Source organism: Giraffa tippelskirchi, chromosome 8, assembly GCF_054371585.1.
Source record: "Giraffa tippelskirchi isolate mGirTip1 chromosome 8, T2T-mGirTip1v1.2.pri, whole genome shotgun sequence".
In the NCBI taxonomy this organism is placed as follows: domain Eukaryota; kingdom Metazoa; phylum Chordata; class Mammalia; order Artiodactyla; family Giraffidae; genus Giraffa; species Giraffa tippelskirchi.
In genome coordinates, this window is record NC_137282.1 from 153058757 (window position 1) to 153086676 (window position 27920).

The window sequence follows — 27920 nt, forward strand, 5'->3', positions numbered from 1 at the left end:
TATTTGGCTGGGCTGGGTCTTAGCTGTGGCACTCAGGATCTGCGATCTTCGCTGGGGAATACCGGATCTTAAGCTACAGCATGTGGCTGGAATCCAGGCCCCCTGCAATGGGAGCTTGGAGTTTAAGCCACTGGACCACCAGGGAAGTCCCAAGAAGTCAGATTTTAAATCTCTCTCTCTCGGTCTCCCCGTCTCATCGAGTGCCCAATTAATCCTGTTTCAAAAACAAAGTTTGAAGTGTTGAACAGAGTTTGGAAACCAGAAAACCTCTCTGGAGATTAGCAATTTAGCAACTTGAAGATGTCACACAGACTGAAGCAAAAAAAACAAAACAAACCCAACTTCAGAACTGTAGCGCCTCGCGGTTCCTAACAGTGAGCCTGGGGGCACTCCCGCGAGATCGCGCGTTCTTCCCGTGCATGCTCAGTCCAAGAATCAAGATGTCTGACCACAGAGGGTTAACACCCTGAGAAGCTCAGACACCTGAAAACTATCTTCACATCAGGAGAATCAAGTCACATTGCCAGACTGCAGAAAAGTGTGTTCTTTTTGAAGAGTGTCAGTCACTTTCGTCTTAAAAGATGCCGACAAGCACTTAAACGCTGTCAGTCATTTCCCTTGCGGGGAGACAAGAAACTTTTAACATATGAATTGCCAATATTTTTCCACAGTCAGGTAAGTAGAAAATTGCTTTTAATGTTAAAAAAAATATATTTGCCAGACCAAAAGACCAGGTTTTTTCCACAAGAATATTTGGAATAGCATTCATTACCTGTCAGATTAAATAATAATATTGGGTGGGTCAAAAAGTTTGTTAAGAGTTTTTCTGGAAGATGTAAGGGAGAAACTTGAACAAACTTTTTTTTTTTAATTTTTCCAACCCAATAATAATAATAATAGACTTATTAAAGCATAAAGAAAAAGATCTCGTCTGACTTCCCTTGAAGGTGATGTTCCATAAGCAGCCTAGAGACAGATAATATGCCAGAATAGCATGTTTTCTGCCAAAGAAAGCTGACAACCAAATTGTGCTGTCCAACGTAGCAGCCACCAGACACATGGAGCTATTTAAATTTAGTTAAAATTTGATAAAACTAGTTTTAGTCATACTAGCCACATTCCAAGTGCTTAACAGCCCCATGTGGCTAAATGGCTGCTATATTGAATAGCACAGGAATAGAACATTTACATTGTCACAGGAAGTTCTACTGGACACCACTGATTAGATCTTTTCAACTTAAAGTATAATCATAGACCAGCAGCACTGGCCTCTCCTGGGAGCAGGGATGGCTCCATGGGCATGTGGCCTGTAGAAAGGCAAAAGACCTCATGCTTAGGACTCTGCTCGTGGTTTAATACTTTGTTGTCGGCATTTTGAAATTGTTAATTTTTTAATAAGAAATCCTGAAATTTCCTTCCCTCCCGAGCCCCACAAATGATGCAACCACTTCTGCCGGGGTGCTTGTTACAAACGCAGAACCTCAACTACACTTGCTGAATCAGAACCTGAATTTTAACAAGATTCCCAGATGACTTAGGGCTTCCCCGGTGGCTCAGCAGTAAAGAACCTGCCTGCAATGCAGAAGATGCAGGATCGATCTCTGGGTCAGGAAGATCCCCTGGAGAGGACGTGGCAACTCACTCCAGTATTCTTGCCAGGAAAATCCCATGGACAGAAGAGTCCATGGGGTTGCAAAATGCTGGACTTGACTGAGCACAAATGACTTATGGACATTAAACTTTGAGAACTAGGATCTTGAAGAGTAATTCTCAAACATTTTAAATCTACAGACTCTTTCTTTAAACTGATTAAAATTTGCACAGATCCAAAGATATAAAATAGATGAAAATAATTATGCCCATTAAGCAATTTATGTAATCACTGATCAGCTTAAATAATATCCGGTTATTTGTGGATCCCTAGGATTTTGTGGAAGAGCTTGAACACCTTTAGTCTAGAATTCTTTGGTTGGAGACAGTTTGCAATGTAAAGACAACCCCAATCCTATAGCCTAGAACCGACAGACCCCAGGGAAGACAACTTTCTTGGAATACACATATGAGAACCATGGTAACCATGGTATTGTGCAATCTTTGTGTGTGATATTAACCAACCCACATTAGGGCATATAGAGGCTTCCTGTTTTGCACTGGGCACTTCACCACATCATCTCATTTACACTTCACAGGGCTGTATAGAAGAGCTGGCATGAATGGCGTCTTACACACAAGTCAGTCAGTCAGTCAGTTCAATTGCTCAGCTGACTCTTTGCTGATTGACTGCAGCACTCAAGGCTTCCCTGTCCATCACCAACTCCCAGAGCTTGCTCAAATTCATGTCCATCCAACCATCTCATCTTCTGTTGTCCCCTTCTCCTCCTGCCTTCAATCTTTCCCAGCATCAGGGTCTTTTCCAGGAAGTCAGTTCCTCCCATCAGGTGGCCAAAGTATTGGAGTTTCAGCTTCAGCATCAGTCCTTCCAATGAATATTCGGGACTGATTTCCTTTAGGATGGACTGGTTGGATCTCTTTGCAGTCCAAGGGACTGTCAGGAGTCTTCTCCAGCACCACAGTTGTTACACACAAGTAAGTGAGGTTAGATTGGTTAAGTAACCTTCCCAAGCAGAAGCAGAATTTAAACTCAGGTTCAGAATTTGGATTAGGATGGAACGAGTGAAGTGCTCTCAAGTACAAACTGTAAGAGGGAGGGGGCACAAGAAACCCAGTAATCAAGGTAAATAATATTTAAATTCAATAATTTTAAAGACTCTGAATACAAAAATATCCATGATGAACAAATTACCATAATTTGAAATAAAGACAGACTGTTGGTTGCAGCCCTGCACTGTTGTGCAACAGGGACAGTTGCTTTCAGTCAGCTGATTGTTCCCAGCACTGCAGGACCTTCGGTCTCCACTGCCTTGATGCCCAAGGTTGACCATAGTTCATGAACAGATTGGACAACACAGACGTTATATGCAGTCTTGCTTTCTGATTGTAGAGATTTTATAAACGTTTCTCATTTTGTCTGAACTAGAGGAGGATGTTTTGATAAGTGTATATTAGAGGTCAGAGGCTTCCCTGGTGGCTCAGCTGGTAAAGAATCTGCCTGGATTGTGGGAGACCTGGGTTCAGTCCTTGGGTTGGGAAGATCCCCTGGAGGAAGGAAAGGCTACCCACTCCAGTATTCTGGCCTGGAGAATTCCATGGACTGTATAGTCCATGGGGTCACAAACAGTCGGACACGACTGAGCGACTTTCATTCACTCACTTAGAGGTCAGACTTTTTTCTTTTGCCTCAGGCTGCAAATGTGGCTTGCCACTGCCCAGGTTTATTAGATTCTAGATCCTGGGTTAGAAAGTCTACTTCTGCCTACACTTGTGGCTCTGAATCCTGGCTGCACATTCAAATAACCCGAGGAACCATCAAAATATCCCTATGCCCGGGACCCATCCTCAGAGTCCTTCTGGTTTGCCTGGGTGGTTCTGAATGGGGCTGGGCTTTGGGTTTGTTGCAAAACTCTCTAGTTCATTCTAATGTGTGGCCAAGTTTAACAATGATTTTGCCACTCTGCACTGCCTCTCTTCAAGGATGACAGAAATGCAGCACACAAAATGAAGCTCTCTCTGAACTTTCTGTAAGGTGAAGTTGGCTGGAAAACACATCCTCTTTCAGATTGGAACAAGAATCATAGAATTTTAGATCTAGATGGTGCCTTAGGAATCATAGATTGTTGAGCTAAAAGGACCTCTAATTAGATTGCCAATCTTACTAATGAGAAAACAGAGGCTCAAATATCGTATGATCTCATTTATATGTAGAATCTAAAAGACAAAACAAAACTAAAGTTCCCAGATACAGAAAACAGACTAGAAATGGGGGTGGGCAAAGTGGATGAAAGTGGTCAAAATGTACAAACTTCCAGTTACAAAATAAATCAGCCATGGCAATGTACAGCATGGTAATTATTGTTAATGATACAGCACTGTATACTTGAAAGTTGCTAGGAGAGTAAATCTTAAAAGTTCTCATCAGAAGAAAAAAATTGTAACTATGTGTGGTGAGGAATGTTAACTAGACCAACTGTGGTGATTTTGCAATATAAACAACTACCAAATCATTATGTTGTACACCTGAAACTAATATGTATAATACTACATGTCAGTTATACCTATGTCAATTATGTTCTGGGTACTTTCTCTGCATAACAAACCAACCCTAAATTTAGCAGTGTAAAAGGAAAACATTGTGTACTATGTGCACAATTCTGTGGATCAGTGTTTTTTGACAGGGCACTACATATGAGTGCATGCATGCTAAGTCACTTCAGTTGTGTCTGACTCTTTGTGACCTTATGAATTGTAGCCTGCCAGGCTCTTCTGTCCATGGAATTCTCCAGGCAAGAATACTGGAGTGGCTTGTCATGCCTTCCTCCAGGGGATCTTCCTGACTCAGGGACTGAACCCAAGTCTATGTCTTCTGTAATGGCAGGCTGGTTCTTTAACACTAGCACCACCTGGGAAGCCCCCTGTCAATTATACACTTATTAAAAAAAATAAAACAGTGGGTCAGAAAGGTAACCAGACTTGCAAGTGAGGGGCAGAGAGAGAGGAGCAAAGGGTTTCAGGAACTCAGCCCAAGCTCTTTTCAAGGCCCTCATGAGAGAAAAAACACTTCCCTTTCTCACTAAAAAGTAATTTAAGCAGCCCCCCAAAGTCAGTAGATTTCCCCTAAGTCATAAGAATTATAGTAAAACTTGTCTATTAATTCAGCATCTTAAAACATTTTTTAGAACAAATGTGATCAATCTGAATCCCAATTCATAAAGGGACAGCCTGCAAGCCAAACTGTCTGCTTGATCTGTACAATGCTTTCTACTCAATACTCTGTGATAAGTTACATGGGAAAAGAATCAGAAAAAGAATGGATATATACATATATATATGACTGAATATTCACAATATGCCATACACCTGACACTAACACAACATTGTAAATCAATTATACTCCAATATAAAATAGAAATTAAACTAATAAAATAAAAAGTTGACCCAACGTTTAAACATGGAGAGATGTCACCTAAAGTTTTAAGATAATGTACTTCCCGTGCAGGCTTGGAATACTTGGCACAGGGTCCTGCATTCCTGACGGTAACAACTAGCCAGGCCTGAGTCACCGCTGCCCATTGGAGGAAGCCTCCACCCCTTCCCGCTGCAATTCAGGACTCTAGGCTGGCTAAAAACGAAATCGGACATCTCCCAAGTGCCAGAATCCTCCACCCATCTGTTTCGGGTATTTGCATTGACTCTGTGGTCCGGGTGGTATTTGAGTTTGCAGCCCGTGGTCCTGTTGTCACTTGCCCAACGTTCCCCAGGCACTGGGGGGATGAAAGAGCAACTTCTGAGCTCTTTTCTGACTGGAAGAGGCGGGCAGGCCGGGTGGTGAAGTGGGTCCTCTACGGAGAACCCCCGGGGGGCTGGATCTTCTTCAATTCTTGGGTCTTGCTGTCAATCATCCCAACACCGCGGACTAACAGATCCTTTCATTGGGAATCTCTGCCCTGCGTCGTCAAGGTTCCTCTTCCTGCTGGCTTGCTTTCCGCGCATCCCAGGATGCCCTCCCTCTTTTCATGTAAAGTCCACTCGTCCTTCCAGGTTCAGCTTCCTGGATTATTCTGATCCGTGGTGTTCTCTCCTCAGAAACTCCTCCCATGACATCATGTCAATACAGAAACCATATGCTCTTTTGATTTCCCCAGGCCGGAGGATAAGCTTCTTAAGTTTGCCTACTTGTAATTCCTTTGAATCCTCCCTAACACCCTGGACGGTGCTGGACAAACAGGATCTTTACAATAGACCCTGTGCTTTTTAAACTCAAGATTTCCCTCAAACTCCCTCCGCCTTGGGAGCAGGCGGTGCAGCTCCCGCTTTCAGACACTAGAGGTCGCTCGGCCACACACATCTCGCCCTGCCCAGGTTCCATGCCGCACACGGAGTACTAGCGCCTCTGGAAGTAGGGCAGTCTCATTTATTTCCTCTCCAACACAGCCACGGGCCATCAGAGCCTCTGATGTCAGGGTCCCTGCCGCGCAAGCTGCAGAATGAAAACACTGCAAATAAGAAAGGTCACTGCCTCCGCTCTGCACATTTACTTCTCACCTGAAATCTCTGCTTCACTAGCAACATCCCGGCTCAGGCTCTGAATGTTTTTCCTGACTCGGTGTTCCAGCAGGAGGGAGAAGAAATCTGTGACTAGTGCGCACACGTGTGTGTCCTTACAGATTATTGCGTCAGGTCTGTGGTCCAGCGTTGTGTCCAGGTAGGCTTCCATCTGCTCTCCTCTCCACCAACTCCCAGGAAGGTTCTGACCAGGGCACTGATGCCCCAACTCTGTTTTGCTTTGGCTACTGTTGTTTTCAATGAATAACAGGAATGACCTTTTAAAACAGGCCTTATCAAGTTGTTCAGCCTTGAAGTACAGACAGCAGTCAGGTTTTATTGGAGAGACTTGCTGAGCCCAAAGCAACAATATGAGGGGAGCAGAGTAGGTCTGAAAATGGGACAGGTGCCACGGCAGGTGGGAGGGGCAGAAGAGGGAAGACCTAAGGGAAAGCTGATCACGCATACCCAAGTGCCCAGCATGGTGTCACGTTGGCATTGCAGACTGTGACCCTAACACTGGTTGAGTCAGGGTGACTGTAGAGCTTAGCAAGTAATGTGTCCATAATGGAGATTCAAATGAATGTCCAAACACTGGGAAGAAAGCTTGGAGTAGAGAAAACCTGGACCCTGAAGCTCAAATAAGAAACTTTCTGGGCTGGAATAACAAATTTCAAGGCCATCTCATTGGTAACTTCTAAACAGCGCTCAGACCTCTTTAAAAGAAAGGCCAATTTGTGTGTATGTCATCCATCAAAAGGATGCACTTAGTAGTAGTATAGTAACTCTGAAGCTGGATTCCGTAAGTGGAAATCACAATTCTGACATTTACTAGGCATTACTTAAACTTTCTCTCTCTCTCAGTCTATTCATCTGAAAAACGGGACTAATGGTAACACTTATTTCACTAGGTTAAACAAGTTCATATATGTAAAGTGCTTAGAATAGCATGTGGTACATAGTAAGTGCATATGTAAATATAAGCTTAAAAATTATCTGTTTTGCACAAAGATCACAATAAAGCCCCTCTTTTCCATGCTTGGCTGTGTCTGGAATAAAGAATGAAAAAAAACTTTTCCAATTTTATACCTAAGTGGTGATGATACCATTTTCAGCTCAACAATTCTTTCCTTTCTTACACAGTCAAGTTTATAATTATCTTTAAAGTGTTTATTTTCTTTTCATCCCACCTCTCTTTAAATAAAAAGCCTGAAAAATGTGGGTAAGGGAACAAAATCAAGAATTGGTTCTTTGAAAAGATCAGTAAAATTGGCAAATCTTTCGCTGTATTGATTAAGAAAAAAAGAGTGAGTGAGAGTGCTTAAATAACTAAAATCAGAAATGAAAGAGGAGTCACGACTACCAATTTTACAGAAGTAAAAAGGATTGTCAGAGAGCACTGTGACCAATTGTAGGCCAAGAAATTGAGTAACCTGGATGAAAGGGACAAATTCCTAGAAACCCAACTTATCAAGACTCAATCATGAAGAAATAGAACATCTGAACAGAACTATAACTAGTAAGGAAATTTAATCAGTAATAAAAAGCTTCCCAATAAAGAAAAGCCCAAGACCAGATGGCTTCTTTGGCAAACGCTACCAAACATTTAAAGAAGAATGACATCAAGCCTCCTCAAATTCTTCCAAAACTTGAAGAAGAGGGAACACTCCCAAGCTCATTTTAGGAGGGCAACATCTCCCTAATACTAGAGCCAGACAAAGACACTACAAGAAAAGACAACTACAGACCCTGATGAATATTGGTGAAAAATTCTTAACTAGATAGTAGGAAACAGAATTCAACAGCAGACTTAATACTATTAAAAAGTCAGTACCACCCAAAATGGTCTACAGCTTCAATGCAATGCCTATCAAAATCCCAATTCTTTTTTATTTTATTTTGCAGAAATAGAAAAATCTATTCTAAAATACAAATGAAATCTCAAGGAACTCTGAATAACTAAAGCAATCTTGAAGCAGGGCAGTGTTGACGATCTCACACTTTGTGATTCCGAAATTACTACAAAGTCACAGTAATCAAAACAGTGTTGTACTTGCATAAATACAGATATATAGACCAACGAAGTGTCCCTTGGACAGCAAAGAGATCAAAGCAGTCAATTCTAAAGGAATCAACCCTGAATACTCATTGGAAGGACGGATGCTGAAGCTGAAGCTCCAATACTTTGGCTACCTGATGCGAAGAACTGACTCCTTGGGAAAGACCCTGTTGCTGGGAGAGATTGAAGGCAAAAGGAAAAGGGGGCGGCAGAGGATGAAGTGGTTAGACAGCATTACCGACTTGAGCAAACTCCAGGAGATAGTGAAGGACAGAGGAGCTTGGCATGCTGCAGACCATGGGGTCACAAAGAGTTGGACATGACTGAACAAACATCAACAAGACCAATGAACTAGAATAGAAAACCCAGAATAAATCTCATATACATGGACAAATATTTTTTGTAAATGTCAAGATCATTCACTGAGCAAAGGACAGTCTTTTCCAAAAAATGGTTATGGGAAAACTGGACATCCATAAGCTAAAGAACGAAACTGGACCCTTATCTTACATTATATGGCAAAATTAACTAAAATTGATCAAAGATCTAAGCATAAGAGCTAAAGCTACAAAGTTCTTAGAAGATAATATAGGAAGAAATCTTCATGACATTGGATTTAGCAATGATTTCTTGGATATGACACTGAAAGCTCAGGCAAAGAAAGAAAAAAAAATAGATAAACTGGACTACACCAAAATTTAAATCTCTGTTCATCAAAGGATACAATCTCCTGAATGGAAAGGAAATCCACAGGAGAGAAAATATTTGCAAATTATATATCGTGTAGCAGTTTAGCATCCAGAATATATAAAGAACCCCCACAACTCAATAACAACAACAAACCTGATTTTAAAATGTGCAAAAGACTTCAAAAGACGTTTTTCTAAAGAAGATACACAAGTGGGCAAAAAGTGCTTGAGAAGGCATTCAACATAGGTCATAATTAGGGCAATCTAAATCAAAACTGTAATGAGATATTACCTCACATCCATTCAGGTGGCTACTATAAGAAAATAAAACAAAACAGAAAATAACAAACATTGACAAGAATGTAGAGAAATTGGAAATTTTGTGCACTGTTAGTGGGAATGTAAAATGATGCAGCTGCTATGGAAAACAGTATGGCAGGTCCTCAAAAAATTAACAGTAGAATTACTGGAAATTATGTTTCTGGATATGTATATACCCAAAGGAATTGAAAGCCGGGCTTCAAAGAGATATCTGCACACACGTGTTCATAGCATTATTCATTATAGCCAAAAGGTGGAAGCATCACAAGTATACATAGAAGGATGAATTGGTAAACAAAATGAGGTCTATACATACATTGAACTATTATTCAACCTTTAAAAAGAAGGAAATTCTGACACATGCTACAACATGGATGAATTTTGTAAACACTGTGCTAAATGAACTAAACCAGTCACCAAAGAGCGAATACTATATGATTCTAGTTGTATAAGGTACTGAGAGTAGTCAAATTCATAGCGAAAGAAAGTAGAATGGCGGTCCCCAAGGTCTGGAGGGAGGGAAGAACAGGAAGTTATTGGTTCTGGGGTGCAGAATTTCCATTTTGCAAAATGAAAAGAGATCTGGAGATGGATAGTGGTGATGACTGCACAACCATGTGACTGTACTTAATGCCACCAAACAGAACACTTAAAATGGTTCAGGTGGTAAATTTCATGTATTATGCATGTTGCCAGAATGAAATAACCTGGATAAGACCATATCCAACCATTCATTCCTTCAATAACTATTAATATTTCCTGAGGGCCTGTAATGTGCCAAGCTCTGTTTCAGGTGCTGAGATGCAGCAATGAGACAAATACATGGTCCTGCACTAATGAGAGCTCTAGTCTAACTGGGGGGGGGTGCTGGGCAGGGCACAGGGAATACACAAGAAAACAGAGAAGTAGGCAAGGAGGCTTAGATACTGATGAGTGCAAGGGAAATGAACAGGGCAATAGGGCAGGCATGCCTTATGGGGTTTACTTATGATGGGCTGATCAAGCAAAACACATCTGAACAATGACATGTGAGCCAAGATCCGAAAGAGGAAACGAACTGGACATGCAAAGAGCCTGAGTAGGGATAAGATGTCGTTGTTGTTCAGCCGCACAGTCATGTCCGACTCTTTGCGACCCCATGGACTGCAGCATGCCAGGCTTCCCTGTCCATCATCAACTCCAGGAGCTTACTCGATCTCATGTCCATTGAGTTGGTGATGCCATCCAACCATCTCATCTTCTGTCATCCCCTTCTCCTCCTGCCTTCAATCTTTCCCAGCATCAGGGTCTTTTCCATTGAGTCAGTTCTTTGCATCAGGTGGCCAAAGGATTGGAGTTTCAGCTTCAGCATCAGTCCTTCCAGTGAATATTCAGGGTTGATTTCCTTTGGGATAAACTGGTTTGATCTCCTTGCTTGGTCCAAGGGACTCTCAAGAGTCTTCTCCAGCACCACAGTTCTAAGGCATCAATTCTTCAGCACTCAGTCTTTTTTATTGTCCTGCTCTCACATCCATACACAACTACTGGAAAAACCATTGCTTTGACTGTACAGACCTTTGTATACAATATGATAAGATAAGATAAGCAAGTGCAAAGGCCCTGACATTGTAAAGGCTTAGGAAATCAGGGAACACAAGAAAGACCTGGGGCTGGAGCAGGAAGTGAGAACGGGACAGAGTGAGTTTGGAGGGCTGGGCAGTGGCTACATCATGTAAAGCTTTGTTCCCTGGATAAAAGGGTGTTGATTTTATTCTGATGAGAACATATATACAGAACATATCTAAACAGAATAGAGACATGATCCAATTTTTGTTTCAAAGTATGGCAGTAAGACAGAAAGCATCGAGCCCAATAATGAAATGAGAGGTGGTGGTGGCTTAAACCAAGGTGACAGCAGCAGTTGTTGTTGTTGTTTTTCAGTCACTAAGTCGTGTCTGACTCTGTGACCTCATGGACTGCAGCCCACCAGGCTTCTATGTCCTTCACTACCTCCCAGAGTTTGCTCAAACTCATGTCCATTGAATCAGTGAGCAGCAGAGATGGAGTGAAGTGGATGGATTTTAGATATATTTTTGAGTTAAAACACAGAATGGCTGATAGTCTGACAATGGAGGTTGAGGGAAAGGGAGAAGTTAGTCTTTATTTCTAGCTGCTTTTGACATGTGTGGATGTGTGGATGTTGGCATTTACAAGAGAAGAAGCAGAAGACAGTGAAAGAAGCAGCCAGGGCTAGGAGAAGGGTTTGGTTTTGCACATGTTACATTTAATGTGAACATCAGATATCCAAATGGAGATGTCAAATCGGCGTTTATGTACACAAGTTTGGGTTCCAGGAAAATGGCCAGGCCTGGGGAAGTAAACCTGGGAGTCATCAGCACAAAGATATTTAGAGCCAAATGCCTGATTGATATTATTCTAGGGAGAGTGTGTGTTCTGGATATTTTGCATGGACCTTTTCCTGGAATGGAGTGTATGATTGAGCCCATTAGTAAGAAAGTCTCACAACAGTTTCCCCCTAGAAGCAATTTTTCTCTCCTGGATCAGATGTGCATGTCTGGGTTCTATAACACACTGAGGAGGAGGGAGAACTGGGTTGGGGGGTGTGTGTTTCTTTTTTCCATCCCTTCTTCCAAGATTGTATTCATTGAACAAGTTTTCAGTGAACGCCAGATGCAAATGAATCAAATTGCTTTCCTCTTCCCACTCTGAGCAAAGCCCTGGGTGGCGATTATGGCAGGCAGATAAGAAAAAGAAGTGTAATTCTTCCCTGTAAAAAGCTTAACTACTCAGAAAGAAAGGAAGTTAGTGAAAGAGTAAAATAATCATTGGTAAGGCATTATATGGGTTCAGTGCAGGAAAGAGAAACTAGTTAGTTTATTCAGAAAAAAAAGATAGATGAAGCGAACTAGGTGCATAAAAAATAGTGGAAGATCTCAGGAGTTCACTTTCAGCAGGCCCCGGGGCTGACTCTTTTAACGTTATAGAACTGACCACCAGGGAGCTAGGCACCAGTGCATCTGTTGAATTCAAAACCTCGCCTTAACAACTGCTATTCAGGAATCAGGAAGTTGGAATCTGGAAGTGGCCAGCAGTGGGCAATTATGGAAATTGTCTCTTAATACTGAGAAAAACTGGATATTAGGATCTGGAACACTGAGCCCAGCCACGCCTCACCCCACCCCACACCCCCTAAACACACACACACAGAGCTTCCTTTCAACACCCAGGAGAATGGATGTGGAATATTGCTAAGGAAATATTTTGCATCCTCACAACCCTTTCTGTCATTTGAAACCAGCCAAAGGTAGAGGAATATGGTCCCCACCTCACTATAACCTTTCAAATCTAGCACAAGTTTACCTGCTTGTCAAAACCTATTTCCTGTCCTGAATCCTAGATGCAACAGTCTGAGAAATGAGGTTTTCAGCCTTCTTGCCTCTGAGGTTCAGAGAGGTACTCTAGGAGTGGTTCTCCCCGGGCGTGGGTTTCTTCCCGTCTGTGCTGCCCTGGAGACGTTTGGTAATGTTGGAGACTTTCTTGGTTGTCATAGCTGGAGGGTGAATGCTACTGGCATCTGGTGAGTAGAAGCTACGGATGTCATGAAACTCCGCAGTACACATGACAGCCCCGCATGACAAAGAATTATCTGGCTCCAAGTATCAGTGGTGCTGAGGTTACCGAAACTTTGTTATAGAAAGAGGGTGAAATGGAAATTGACTAAATCTAACCGTTGTGTCAAACAATGGTGAAGGACCCAGCTTAGCTATACACATAATTAGTCTCAATGTGATTTTTATTTATTTATTTTTAATGAACGTCAGTTATGCAGGAGTTGGAGAGGGTCCAGAATTTTTCATGAATGACATGGGGACTGAACTGCATTCTGAAGATGGTGAAGGATTGAATCACTATATGCTGAGACAGGAAAGTAGGTGATAAGAGTCAGGAAGGGGAAATAACCTAAGGATTGAAGTTAGGAAAGACAAGCCATGTTTGCAAGCTGAAAGGAAGATCAGCCTGACTACAGCAGGAAACTGAAATTATGAAGTTTTGAAATAGGTGTTTAAACAGGTGGTATCAGATTGTGAAGAGCTTTGAACGTCTGGCTGAGAAGTTTGGACTGTAGTGTGGTGGAGTGGAAAGTCTTAGGAACCAGGCAAAAGAATACTGCAGCCTGCCTCCACCTCCTACAGTGAGATCCTGGAAATTCTTCTTACCTTTTCCCTAGCTAGAGATACTATGACAGCCATCTGTGGTTTATGTAAGATCAGGATAGTACATGACCCTATTCCTATTTTGACAATAAGGACTATAGGAGACTTATCTCTCCCCCAATTCAAGAAGAAACCAGACAGTTCTACAATCCAAGAGCCGATCTCTCAATGAAACCACAGTGCTGGGACATCTAGCCTCTTAGTCGACAGCCAGGCAAAATAGTAAATGGAATCACATTGTGTTTTCCATTTTAGAAATATTTCAGTTTATTTAAATTGTTAAGTAGAATATGAAACAAATTTGTAGCTAGTACCAGAGAATGGACTTAACTGGGGTTTAAGGAGAAGTTTTTACTCAGGATCACAAGAGACTTACAGAAAAAGGAGTAAAGCCTTAATTTTAAACAAATAGAATTCATGTTTCAAACAGATTAGACAAAAATTGATGTATAGCCCATTTCCCTTTTCTTATATTTAGAAAGTATAGAATAAACAAAAGGTAGCTGTATCCTCTGTGTATACAATGCAGATTATAATTGTGCAAACAACAAAGCTGTCAGTCTATTACCCCAAAATTCCAGTGTTTGGGGCCAGGGGTTTAGGGTATTTCTATTACTTTACTAAACACACTGAGATCATCTGTATTTGTTTTTATCTCTCTCTCGCTCTTTTTTTTTTTTTTTGGTTATAGCCATCTTAGTGAGACTGAAGTGGTATTCTTTTGTGACCTTGTTTTGCATTTCATTGCATAATAACTAATGACTTTGAACATCTTTTCATGTGCTTGTTGGCCTTTTGTATATCTTATTTTGGAGAAATTCTATTCAATTACTTTGCTCATTTTTTGAGTTATTTGTTGCCTTTCTATATATTCTGAACACTAAACCCTTAACAGATACATGATTTGCAAATATTTTCTCCCATTCTGTGGGTTTTCAGTCTTTCAGTGGTGTCCTTTTGTGCACAAAAGGTTTTCATTTTAACAAAGTCCAGTATATCTATTTTTTTCTCTTGTTGCTTTTGCTTTTGGTGTCCATCTAAGAAAACATTGCCAAATCAAAGGTCATGGAAATTTATCCCTCTCTTTCCTTTTAAGAGTTTCATAGTTTTAGCTCCTATATTTAGATCTTTGATCCATTTTGAGTCATACTGTCTTTTGAATTATCTTGCCTTCTGTAGAACTCTGTTCACAAGTTGCCCTACCAACCTCCATGTCCCAATCTCCTCTAACAAGTGTTGCCTGCTCACTACCTTCCCACAACGGTCTATTTAGACCTTCTTTCTCTGGATAGTGCCTCATTCTCCAGATCTTTGTAAAAGTGCCAGCCACCAAAATCCTCTCATCAGTTCAGTTCAGTTCAGTTCAGTCACTCAGTCGTGTCCGACTCTTTGCGACCCCATGAATTGCAGCACACCAGGCCTCTCTGTCCATCACCAACTTCCGGAGTTTACCCAAACCCATGTCCATCGAGTCAATGATGCCATCCAACCATCTCGTCCTCTGTCGTCCGCTTCTCCTCCCGCCCCCAATTCTTCCCAGCATTAGGGTCTTTTCCAATGAGTCAACTCTTCTCATGAGGTGGCCAAAGTTTTGGAGTTTCAGCTTCAACATCAGTCCTTCCAATGAATACCCAGGACTGATCTCCTTTAGGATGGATTGATTGGATCTCCTTGCAGTCCAAGGGACTCTCAAGAGTCTTCTCCAACACTACAGTTCAAAAGCATCAGTTCTTCGGTGCTCAGCTTTCTTCACCATCCAACTCTCACATCCATACATGACCACTGGAAAAACCATAGCCTTGACTAGACAGACCTTTGTTGGCAAAGTAATGTCTCTTGCTTTTAAATAAGCTATCAAGGATGGCCATAACCTTCCTTCCAAGGAGTAAACGTCTTTTAATTTCATGGCTGCAATCACCATCAGCAGTGATTTTGGAGCCCCAAAAAATAAAGTCTGACACTGTTTCCACTGTTTCCCCATCTATTTCCCATGAAGTGATGGGACCAATTGCCATGATCTTAGTTTTCTGAACATTGAGCTTTAAGCCAACTTTTTCACTCTCCTCTTTCACTTTCATCAAGAGGCTCTTTAGTTCTTCTTCACTTTCTGCCATAAGGGTGGTGTCATCTGCATATCTGAGGTTATTGATATTTCATCATGCCCCCTTCAAATATGCTGTTCATTGCTGTTGGCGGTGGAAAAGAACTGAAGTAACTGATGGTTTCTTAGAATTCAGAAGAGCTGATCAATGGAAGGCTTTGCCTTTTCCAAGATAGGTTACATTTTACTAGTGGACATTTTTAATAGACTATTTTTAGAACAGTTTTTGGTCCACAGTGAAATTGAGAGGAAGGTACAAAGATTTCTTATATCCTCCCTGCTCCCACACATGCATAGCCTCCACCATTAGTAACATTCCACACCAGAGTGACACAGTTATCACAATTGATGAACCTACATTAGCACATAAAAACCACCCTAAGTCCATAGTTCACGTTAGGGTTCATGCTTGGTGTCATATGGGTTTTGACAAATATGTAATGACATGTATCCACAATTATAGGCTTCTCTGGTGGCTCAGTGATAAAGAAGCCACCTGCCAATGCAGAAGACATGGGTTCTATCCCTGTGGGCTGCAATCCAAGGGGTCACAAAAGAGTTGGACACTAACTTAGCGACTAGACAACAACAACAAATGCACCATTATTGTATCATGTAGAGTAGTTTGCTGCCCTAAAAATTCTCGCTGCTCCACCTGTTCCTCCCTGCCTCCCCACTGGCCCCTGGAACCTACTGATCTTTTCACTATTGCCATTGTTTTGCCTTTTCCAGAAGGTCATGTACATGGAATCATGTAGCCTCCTAATGGACTTTCAAAATCCAGTATTGCCTTATTTCAAGAACAAATCCACAAACTCTGAGGAAAGGGATTGTGATTTGTCTTCTCATATGTCCAGGAGGCATTTATTATCTATAGAATGTGTGAATGAATTCCTAGTGATGACATTTCAATATCTTAGCAATCACAAAATAGGCAATACCTTTGGAAAGAAGAACCCTCTCAGAAGCATTGGTTTATAATGATCATCTAATGGGAAGTTAGCAATGAGAAGAGTCTGGAATCACTTTTGAAAACCTAGGTGATATTTTTCTAACAAAGTCTTGGACTATCCACCAGTCTAAGACAAAATGACACTTTTAGAGACAAGGGCACAAATAGCAACTGCCACTGCAAGTGAGATAGTCGTCGCGGCTTGTAAAATTTCTACATGATTTCCTGTGATATTGCTCATTCACCTTTAGGCTATCAGGGTGGGTTCAGAACACAGGAATGAAGAACCACTTTTACCTTCATAGGAAAATGAATAATTCTTTCTAAGCACTTCAGAGTGTCCTATTCCATGGTAATAAGATACATATCCCATTCTTTTCCCTCAGAGAAGCCCCTGCTTTCTGTAACATTTCTTCAAAAAATTGTTTTGCCAGTTTTGTGAATACTCAGTATTAGGGTCAATTTATGTTTTATCTTAGAGTTGTTTATTATTGGAATCTTGAAAGAACTAAACATGTCTTTGGTTAGTCAAAGACATTTTGCTTTGGTGATGTAAACACAACAAATTAGAAAAAGCCTTTAATGTTGAAATTATGGGAGATCAAATATTTAATGTTCAACAGTCAAACAGCAGAGCAATTAATTTACCAGGAATTTTTACATAAGATAACTAACCTCCAAGAGCCATCATTCATGACTAAAAAAGATACCTATTATTTCAAATGTTGGTCAACTCAACCAACAAGCTAATTATTGGAGTGTGTGTGTATGTGTGTGTGTGTGTGAGAGAGAGAGAGAGAGTGTGTGTGTGTGTGTGTGTGTGTGTAAAATTGCCAACCATTTCCCCCTGAAGAACTGAACATTGCAGAAAAGCATTTGCAATATTGAAAAAAAAGAATTTTTTTTGCTTATACTTGAGAAAGCAAGTTGTTCTATCTTCTCCTTAGATGGCTTCTGTGTGTGTTCTGTTTATTTATTTTGGAGGCTGTAAGAGGTAGGAGGACAGGACCCATGTCATCCTAGTTCATCCTAAAGGGAAAGAGGATTGTTGCTGGCTTGAGAGGAAGGGTGGGACAGTGGGGGACTGCTTAGCAAGTAATTAAGGAGAAAATAAAGCCTCCTGCTTTCTATAGGCAATAAAAGACTAAGAAAATATTGGAAAAGTAAAAAGGATTATTCTCATTTTACATTTCATAGGTTCCACCATAAAATTTGCATGGATAAATATTCTCTAGAGGCTTTGCCTGCCAGGGGTGTCAGGCTTGAAGGAACAGGACTAGGGGATGAAAGTTGCAGAGAATCATTTAATTGCAGAAGAGGTTGGCCTTCATCTGTCCCTCTGACTTGCTTTTCCTTTTGTGCGCACGCAGGCACACACACACACACACACTCTCTCTCTCTGTATTCTCATTCTTTTTCCTCTTTCTCTCAGCTTCTTTTTCTTTTTTAAGTAATTAATTTATTTTAATTACAGGATAATTACTTTACATTATTGCAGTGGTTTTTGCCATACATTGACATGAATCAGCCATGGGTGTACATGTATCCCACCATCCTGAACTCCCCTCCCATGTCCCTCTCCACCCCATCCCACTGGGTTGTCCCAGAGCACCGGCTTCGAGTGCCCTGATTCATGCATCGGACTTGTGCTGGTCATCTATTTTACATATGGTAATATACATGTTTCAATGCTGTTCTCTCAAATCATCCCACCCTTGCCTTCTCCCACATAGTCCAAAAGTCTGTTCTTTACATCTGTGTCTCTTTTGCTGTCTTGCATATAGGATCGTCGTTACTATCTTTCTAAATTCCAGATATATGTGTTAATATACTATATTGGTGTTTCTCTTTCTGACTTACTTCACTCTGCATAATAAGCTCCAGTTTCATCCACCTAATTAGAACTGACTCAAATGTGTTCTTTTCAACAGCTGAGTAATATTCCATTGTGCATGTATACCACAACTTCTTTATCCATTCGTCTGCTGATGGACGTCTAGATTGTTTTCATGTCCTAGCTATTGTAAACCGTGCTGCAGTGAACATTGGGGTACATGTGTCTCTTTCAATTCTGGTTTCCTCGGTGTGTATGCCCAGCAGTGGGATTGTTGGGTTGTATGGCAGTTCTATTTCCAGTTTTTTAAGGAATCTCCACGCTGTTCTCCATAGTGGCTGTACTAGTTTGCATTCCCACCAACAGTGTAAGAGGGTTCCTTTTTCTCCACACCCTCTCCAGCATTTATTGTTTGTAGACTTTTCGGTGGTGGCCACTCTGACTGGCGTGAGACAGTACCTCATTGTGGTTTTGATTTGCATTTCTCTGATAATGAGTGATGCTGAGCATCTTTTCATGTGTTTATTAGCCATCTGTATGTCTTCTTTGGAGAAATGCCTGTTTAGTTCTTTGGCCTACTTCTTGATTGGGTTGTTCATTTTTCTGGTTTTGAGCTGCATGAGCTGCTTATATATTTTGGAGATTAATTCTTTGTCAGTTGTTTCGTTTGCTATTATTTTCTCCCATTCTGAAAGCTTCCCTCAGCCTGTTTCTTATGCATTGTCTCATTTCTTTGGAAAATATGTACTTCAAGCATGTGAATATTTTTGCATTTAAGAATCAAAGTTGTATTTTTCCCTCAAAAATGTAAAGCAGATCAAATATTTTCTGTATCTTTCACCCTGATCTCTCCCCACACCCTCCTCACCCCCCTGTAGGTTGGTTGTTGGCTGCTTCTTTTACTTATAGCTTCCTTACACCCTAGGTGAGTGATACTTAATAGGAAACTCTAACCCTGTCCAAGAAATACCAGTGGAGAAAATGTGTGAGAAAAATCTTACTTTGGAATACCTCTCTTTGCTATTTAATTTGTTTATTCCCTGCCTTATGCCAGAAATTAAGGATCACTCACAAAAATAGGAATAATTTGGAAAGATACAGTAAATTAAAAGCAGATCAGAAGTTGGATAAAAGGAAAACTGAAGATGGAAACCAGGAACAGATCGTGTTTTAAACTTGCTCAGATCGGCTCCTCTTTTCCTTTTAGCTGACCAGATGTATTCAAAGAGATTGTTTTAGCAAAGCCCCCCTTTGTCAGAGGTAGCAGAGGAGATTATCTTCCTTGGAGAAAAAGTTGTCTGGATTTCTGTTTTTTATTTAGTTGTTGTATCAGTAAAGTGAAGTAGTTACCTTTGCTGGGAGAAGGTTCATCAGACACAAAACGAAGAATTAGGGGGCATGAAGGAATGATGTGAGGCCAGAATCAGAAAAAAATAAAGAGCTTGCAATCTTTTGACACCTAGATAGAGTTGGCATGACACGTTATGTCCTAGGAGACTGTTCAGCACGTGCATTCATTTAGTGATTTTTTTTTCCCATTTATCTAAATCAGGATTTCTCAACCTCAGCACTACAGGCATTTTGGCTGGATAATTCTTTGTTGTTAGGGAATGTCTTGTGCATTGTAGGGTGTTTAGGAGCATCCTTGGCCTCTATGGACTAAATGCCATATCGCTCCTCAGGTGTGACGAGTAACAGTGTCTCTGGACACTGATCAAAGTCCCTGACATGGCAAAATTGCCCCTTATTGACTTAAATGTATTCAAACATTCATACCAGGCATCCTGTGACTTGGAGAGAGATGTGTTTTCTTCCTTCATGGAGCTTGAACTCTTTATTTGCAAAATGAAATGCATGAATGTGGACATTAAGTGAATGGAGGAAAGAAAGAATAAATTCAGTTGCTGTGAAGATCAGTTGAGAAGACCCACAAAAAGTGTTTAGGGCAAACCTTGGCTCATTGTACATGGTCAATCAGTGTTTACCGTTAAAAATGTTCATTACTATTACCATTGTTACTGTCAGCATTGATTTAAAGCATGATGGTTTTCAATGTTTTTTTAATTGCTTTCTCTCTCTTAATCATCATAACTTAGTGGGTCATTGTTAGTGTTGCTCCTATTGTATAGATGAAGAAACAGAGGCTCAGAGAAGAGATGTGTCCCATTGATAGCTGGTAAACAGTAGGCTCAAGACTCAGGTAGCTCTAGTGGTAAAGAACCTGCCTGCCAGTGCAGGAGACATAAGAGATGCAGGTTCGATCCCTGGGTTGGGAAGATCCCTAGAGAAGGGCATGGCAACCCACTCCAGTATTCTTGCCTTGAGAATCCCATGGATTCTGGGAGGGGCTATAGTCCATAGGGTCGCAGAGTCGGACACAACTGTATTTCTGAGTTACTAATAATTGAGTTATGAAACCATAGGTTCAAGACTCAGTCTAGTCAAATCCAACTTTTTTCGTCTCCTCCATATTGTCTGCTACAAAGAGGAACTGGCAGGAGTAATGCCACAGATTGAGACATCCACACTGTGTATAATTGCGATCAGCTATGGACATCTGTCTTTTCTTTCCAAACACAACTCCTCCTAGACAACCATGTTATACCGTTAGCAAATGAAAATCAAAAGCCAACTTGACACTCTTGTATTTTTTTCTAAAACAATCTAATATTCATCTAAGCCTGTGTTCAGTTCAGTTCAGTCACTCAGTTGTGTCCGACTCTTTGTGACCCCATGGACTGAAGCCTGCCAGCCCTCCCTGTCCATCACCAATTCCTGGAGCCTGCTCAAACTCATGTTCATCAAGTCGGTGATGCCATCTAACCATCTCATCCTCTGTCATCTCCTTTTCCTCCTGCCTTCAATCTTTCCCAACATCAGGGTCTTTTCCAATGAGTCAGTTCTTCATATCAGGTGGCCAAAGTATTGGAGCTTCAGCTTCAACTTCAGTCCTTCCAATGAAGATTCAGGATTGATTTCCTTTAGGATTGACTGGTTTGATCTCCTTGCAGTCCAAGGGAAAGAGGAGAGTGAAAAAGCTGGCTTAAACTCAACTTTCAAAGCCTGTATATCCAGTCCTAATCTCTGTTCAGAGTAGCTGCATTAGCAGACGTATTACATCTTAAGAGCCATCTACGCTTTGTTCAAGCTGGTTTTAGAAAAGGTAGAGGAACCAGAGATCAAATTGCCAACATCCGTTGGATCACTGAAAAAGCAAGAGAGTTCCAGAAAAACATCTATTTCTGCCTTATTGACTATGCCAAAGCCTTTGACTGTGTGGATCACAATAAACCGTGGAAAATTCTGAAAGAGATGGGAATACCACACCACCTGACCTGCCTCTTGAGAAATCTATATCCAGGTCGGAAGCAACAGTTAGAACTGGACATGGAACAACAGACTGGTTCCAAATAGGAAAAGGAGTAAGTCAAGGCTGTATATTGTCACCCTGCTTATTTAACTTATATGCAGAGTACATCATGAGAAACGCTGGGCTGGAAGAAGCACAAGCTGGAATCAAGATTGCTGGGAGAAATATCAATAACCTCAGATATGCAGATGACACCACCCTTATGGCAGAAAGTGAAGGGGAACTAAAGAGCCTCTTGATGAAAGTGAAAGAAGAGAGTGAAAAAGTTGGCTTAAAGCTCAACATTCAGAAAACTAAGATCATGGCATCTGGTCCCATCACCTCATGGCAAATAGATGTGGAAACAGTGAGAGACTTTATTTTTTGGAGCTCCAAAATCACTGCAGATGGTGACTGCAGCAATGAAATTAAAAGATGCTTACTGCTTGGAAGGAAAGTTATGACCAACCTAGACAGCATATTAAAAACCAGAGACATTACTTTGCCAACAAAGGTCCGTCTAATCAAGGCTCTGGTTTTTCCAGTGGTCATGTATGGATGTGAGAGTTGGAGTATAAAGAAAGCTGAGAGCTGAAGAATTGATGCTTTTGAACTGTGGTGTTGGAGAAGACTCTTGAGAGTCCGTTGGACTGCAAGGAGATCCAACCAGTCCATCCTGAAGGATATCAGTTCTAGGTGTTCATTGGAAGGACTGATGTTGAAGCTGAAACTCCAATACTTTGGCCACCTGATGTGAAGAGCTGACTCATTTGAAAAGACCCTGATGCTGGGTAAGATTGAGGGCAGGAGGAGAAGGGGATGACAGAGGATGAGATGGGTGGATGGCATCACCGACTTAATGGACATGAGTTTGGGTGGGCTCTGGGAGTTAGTGTTGGACAGGGAGGCCTGGCATGCTGCAGCTCATGGGGATGCAAAGAGTCGGACATGACTGAGCGACTGAACTGAACTGAACTGAACCCTTTGTGTACACATAGTAGGGGCAGTACAGAACCAAGGTTTCCTATCCTGTGTCAGAAGCACACAGCCTTTCCCAAGAAAACCTTTGGCATACTGCAACTATGTCATGGATCATTTCTAAGATCCCCCACTCAAGGTATTGCCATCTGTGCTGATGGTAGTTTCTACATGAGAGATAGAGTTACTGGGCCTTACTGTTCACCCACCCATGTACCAATTTTTTCCCATGGAATACAACTTCTCCAAAAACCAGTTGGTCATGTGAGACCCTTGACTGCCAACGCTGAGTCCTCAACATTGTGAGTTACCAGGGTTGGCTGACAAAGAAGCAAAAGATGCTATTAGAAGGTTGAGGAATAGAAATCACAAAGTAAAGGACTCACCACTGTTCCATGATGATGTGACAAAAATTAGATTTGTTCTGAATGTCAGATTTGGATTTGGGAAAACATTGACCTTTACCATCAGAGAATCAACAGAGTCATTTCCCCTGTACAGTTAGTGGCTCCCCCCAACCCTCCCACTTTATTAACACCACTCCGCCTCCCTCCACCTACACATACAGACCAGGAAAACATTTACAGCTGGTGAGTATTTTAGCAGTGTGGTTTTAAAAGGTATTTTAAGTTTTTTCTAGAGATCATCTTTCTGACATGGATAATGTTACATGATGGAATGAAGACCTCCAAAGAGCTATTCCTATTAATAAACTGGCTGATAAAATGTCAGAGTGAGCCACCATTCTGATTCTCAAATAACAAATCATGTTGTAAGGATAAAACTTCTCCTAGGAATGCACCAGGACCTCCTCCGCCTTGAGGAAAAACATATTTGTTTTCTGTTTAAAAATTATAATAAAGGAAGGACTAGAAAGGAAAATTAAAATTAAAGAGAAGAAAAGAAACGAAAATAACACTAGACACCTTTAGTTTAGAAAACTTGGGAGATATTCCTGGTTATTTAAAACTTGTTGGGTAACAGGACATGATACATTAATTGCAAATATTGTATCATAGTATGTATCATACATACACATGGATTATGTCCATCAATCATTTACTTGATGCTTCTAAACACAATCCTAAATCTATATGCATCCCATTCAAGAACTTTCCAAAAAATTATTGTTCCTGGGCTTGAACTGGTAGAAGGGGGAATGACAGGTCTGGAATTTACTTGCTTTCTGTCACTGTGGAAAAGCTTGAGCATTTGCAACTGTATGTCAATAAAATTTTTTAAAAAATCTGATGAATATGTTGGTATTTCCCTTTAAGGTAAATATTAGTTTCTTTTCAATTAAAAATAGACACTAGGAAAAAAAGTTTCAGTAAGTTATTTATCTGGCTGAGTTTCAAATTTCTTGCCTGTAATATATGAGTGGTGCTAATAGTTAACATTTACTGAGTATTGGCCACATTCCAGACCCTCTGCTCTGTGCTTTACATTCATTATCTCAGTTAATACTTTCAACAATCCTTTAATGTAGGTTTTAATATTATCCCCATTTTCTAGATGCAAAACTGAGACTTGGAGGTCAAATGAATTGTTAAAAATCCCACAACTAATGAATGTCCTAGTAGGAATTCAAGACTAGGTACAACATAATCCAGAGTATAAACTCAACTATGTTCAGTAAAGTTAAATAACCCTTCACATATCCAGCAGAGTAGAGTGTCGAAAATGGTAATAAACCATGGCTATGGATTTTAAAATAAAATCTGCCTTCAGGTATCTTTGCTTATGAAAGAGGTTCTCAACTTTGTTGTATGTTCAGATCACAAGGGCTGTCTCAAAACAAAACAAAATCAAACTTTTGCTCACATTTCCTCCCATACAAATGAAATCAGTATCTTTGGCACCTAGATATATGTTTTATTTGTATTTTCAGAATCTTTGAGACCTAGGTATGTGTTTTATTTTGTATTTTTAAAGCTTCTGGAGTTCTGATTCCCAGTAAGATGGAGAAGCACATGCCACCCCATCTCCCCCACTGACTGCAATTATAAAACTTGAACAGATTGCATGGAGCAGCTATTTGAGGGTTCTGAAAAGTAAAAAGTAATAAGAAAAAAAGCAGGTGGATTGGGGAAGAATACCAGAATTCTCAGTCCCACTAAACCATCAAAAGATAAACCATAAGTTTATCTTTTCTTTCTCTCTTTTTTTCACTTGAACTCAAGGTGTCCTGAAACCCAGCGGCACAGACAGAAATATTTCCACAAGAAGCCCTTTATTTCCAGCACAAGAAGAAGAAAAATGATCTCCCAATATATAGACAGAGTAGGAGAAATCTTGTTTTTATAATATTCTCTTTTCTTTTTTTCTATCCGCTTTATCCTCAGATCCCAGTGACCAGTAGGCACTTTGAACTTTAAAGGAGGGGGTCCTCCCTCTCAGGTGAGAAGAACTGTGGTCCCAAGAAGGTAAGGGGAACTCTCCTACTTATGTTCCTCTCTCTGCCCTCTCACTTCTTGGCCCTGGATATGGGTACCTAGTAAGAAGTATGTGACAGAGTAGACAAATAAAGCCTTAGAAGACCATAAAGGGTGCCTCAGGAAACTAGCATGTATGGTGGAGATGGCAGAGAGGGGGAAGATCCAGGAAGAAGCCCCATAAAAAAGAGTTTTTGTACCTCTAGTCCCATGAACTCTTCACATATAAATTTGATCCTGACCAGCATCTCACAGGTTGTGAGAGCTGACGTATGGGGTGGATTCTTACCCAGGTCCTAGAATGGCCACTGGATGGTGCGCATGTAAGACTGACCTCAATAGCAGTGCCAGGCTTTGAATATGGAAGAGACAAAACTCCTGAAGGCTCTCTGGAGCCAACCAGCTTGTTTGACTGGTAAAATGAATACTTCAAAAATCTCCATAGATTTAAATAAGACCCAGAGTCTCATAACCATCAGAGATGTCCAGGATGAAACCCTGAAGTACTCAGCATGTGAAGAACCAGTAAAATCTCAACTTATGTGGAAAAAGGCAACCAACAAATGTCAACACTGAGGTGATACAGTTGTCAGAATCATTTGATAAAGACTCTAAAGCAGCTAGGACAAATACTCCAAGAAGTAAGAGTAAATCCTGTTGAAGTGGCTGGAGGGATAGAATGCTAGCTTTTTCATTAAAAGTAAAAATTGTAAAGAAGAACCAAATACAAATTTGAGATCTAAAAGACAGAATAACCAAAACAAAAAACCTCATTAGATGAACAAAATGACAAAGGAAAGAGCAGTAAAATGAAGATATAGCAATAGAAATGAACAATTGAGTAAAAAAAAATTTTTACGCTATTAAGATGAAGATAATCCCCACCCTCTTCCCCAAAAGAGAAGGTGAAAAATCCTATCTACTACCACATCTGTGTCTTGGAGATATTTATTCCACTTCTAGTTCAGCAGCAATCCCACCTGGATATTTTATAATCTAAAGATTAAATTGTGAAGTTAACAATTGCCAACAAAACTGACAGATATGTAACTAGTTTGGCCAATAAAAAGAGAGAGAGGGGGAAAAGACCCAAACAACCACCAGCATGCCTTATATAAAATAGCAGAAGGAGAAAGGAGGAAAACAACTGGTTTCATATGCTAACAAGTGTTGTGAGTTGAAGTGTCCCCTCTAAGAGACAGAGCCAAAGTGAAAACAACGCCCAGTTGTGGATATGACTGGTGAAAGAAGTAAAGTCTGATGCTGTAAACAACAATATTGCATAGGAACCTGGAATGTTAGGTCCATGAATCAAGGTAAATTGGAAGTGGTCAAACAGGAGAAGGCAAGAGTGAACATTGATATTTTAGCAATCAGTGAACTAAAATGGACTGGAAAGAATGAATTTAATACAGATGACCATTATATCTACTACTGTGGGCAAGAATCCCTTCGAAGAAATGGAGTAGCCCTTATAGTCAACAAAAGAGTCTGAAATGAGTACTTGGGTGCAATCTCAAAAATGTCAGAATGATCTCTGTTCGTTTCCAGGGAAAACCATTCAATATCACAGTAATCCAAGTCTATGCCTCAACCACTAATGCTGAGGAAGCTGAAGTTGAATGGTTCTATGATGACCTACAAGACCTTCTAGAACTAACACCAAAAAAAGATGTCCTTTTCATCATAGGGGACTGGAATGCAAAAGTAGGAAGTCAAGATATACCTGGAGTAACAGGCAAGTTTGGCCTTAGAGTACAAAATGAAGCAGGTCAAAAGCTAACAGAGTTTTGCCAAGAGAATACACTGGTCATAGCAAACACCTTCTTCCAACAACACAAGAGACGACTCTACATATGGACATCACCAGATGGTCAACACTGATATCAGATTGATTATATTCTTTGCAGCCGAAGATGGAGAAGCTCTACACTGTTAGCAAAAACAAGACCGGGAGCTGACTGTGGCTCAGATCATGAACTCCTTATTGCCAAAGTCAGACTTAAATTGAAGAAAAAGGGAAAACCAATAGACCATTCAGGTATGACCTAAATCAAATCCCTATGACTATACAGTGGAAGTGAGAAATAGATTCAAGCGATTAGATCTGATAGACAGAGTGCTTGAAGAACTATGGACAGAGGCTCATGACATTGTATAGGAGACAGTGATCTAGACCATCCCCAAGAAAAAGGAATGCAAAAAGGCAAAATTGTTGTCTGAGGAGGTCTTACATATAACTGAGAAAAGAAGAGAAGCTAAAGACAAAGGAGAAAAGGAAAAATATGCCCATCTGAATGCAAAGTTCCAAAGAATAGCAAGGAGAACTAAGAAAGCCTTCCTCAGTGAACATTGCAAAGAAATAGAGGAAAACAATAGAATGGGAAAGACTAGAGATCTCTTCAAGAAAATTAGAGATACCAAGGGAATATTTCATGCAAAGATGAGCACAATAAAGGACAGAAATGGTATGGACCAAACAGAAGCAGAAGATATTAAGAAGAGGTGGCAAGAATACACAGAAGACCTATACAAAAAAGATCTTCATGACCTAATAATCACGATGGTGTGATCACTCACCTAGAGCCAGACATCCTGGAATGCGAAATCAAGTGGTCCTTAGGAAGCATCACAATGAACAAAGCTAGTGGAGGTGATGGAATTCCAGTTGAGATATTTCAAATCCTAAAAGATGATGCTATTAAAGTGCTGCACTCAATATGCCACTAAATTTGGAAAACTCAGCAGTGACCACAAGAATGGAAAAGGTCAGTTTTCATTCTAACCCCAAGGAAAGACAATACCAAAGAATGTTCAAACTACTGCACA

The 27920-nt window shown here is 40.6% G+C and overlaps 1 long non-coding RNA gene across 1 annotated transcript; it reads left to right on the forward strand.

The window, feature by feature from the left end:
- The first annotated feature begins 425 nt into the window (after positions 1-425).
- On the forward strand, positions 426-27375 carry LOC145516703 (uncharacterized). The gene is made up of 2 exons (XR_014061683.1): positions 426-675; positions 25002-27375. It is a non-coding gene; the product is annotated as an uncharacterized LOC145516703 (long non-coding RNA).
- The last annotated feature ends 545 nt before the right edge of the window (positions 27376-27920 follow it).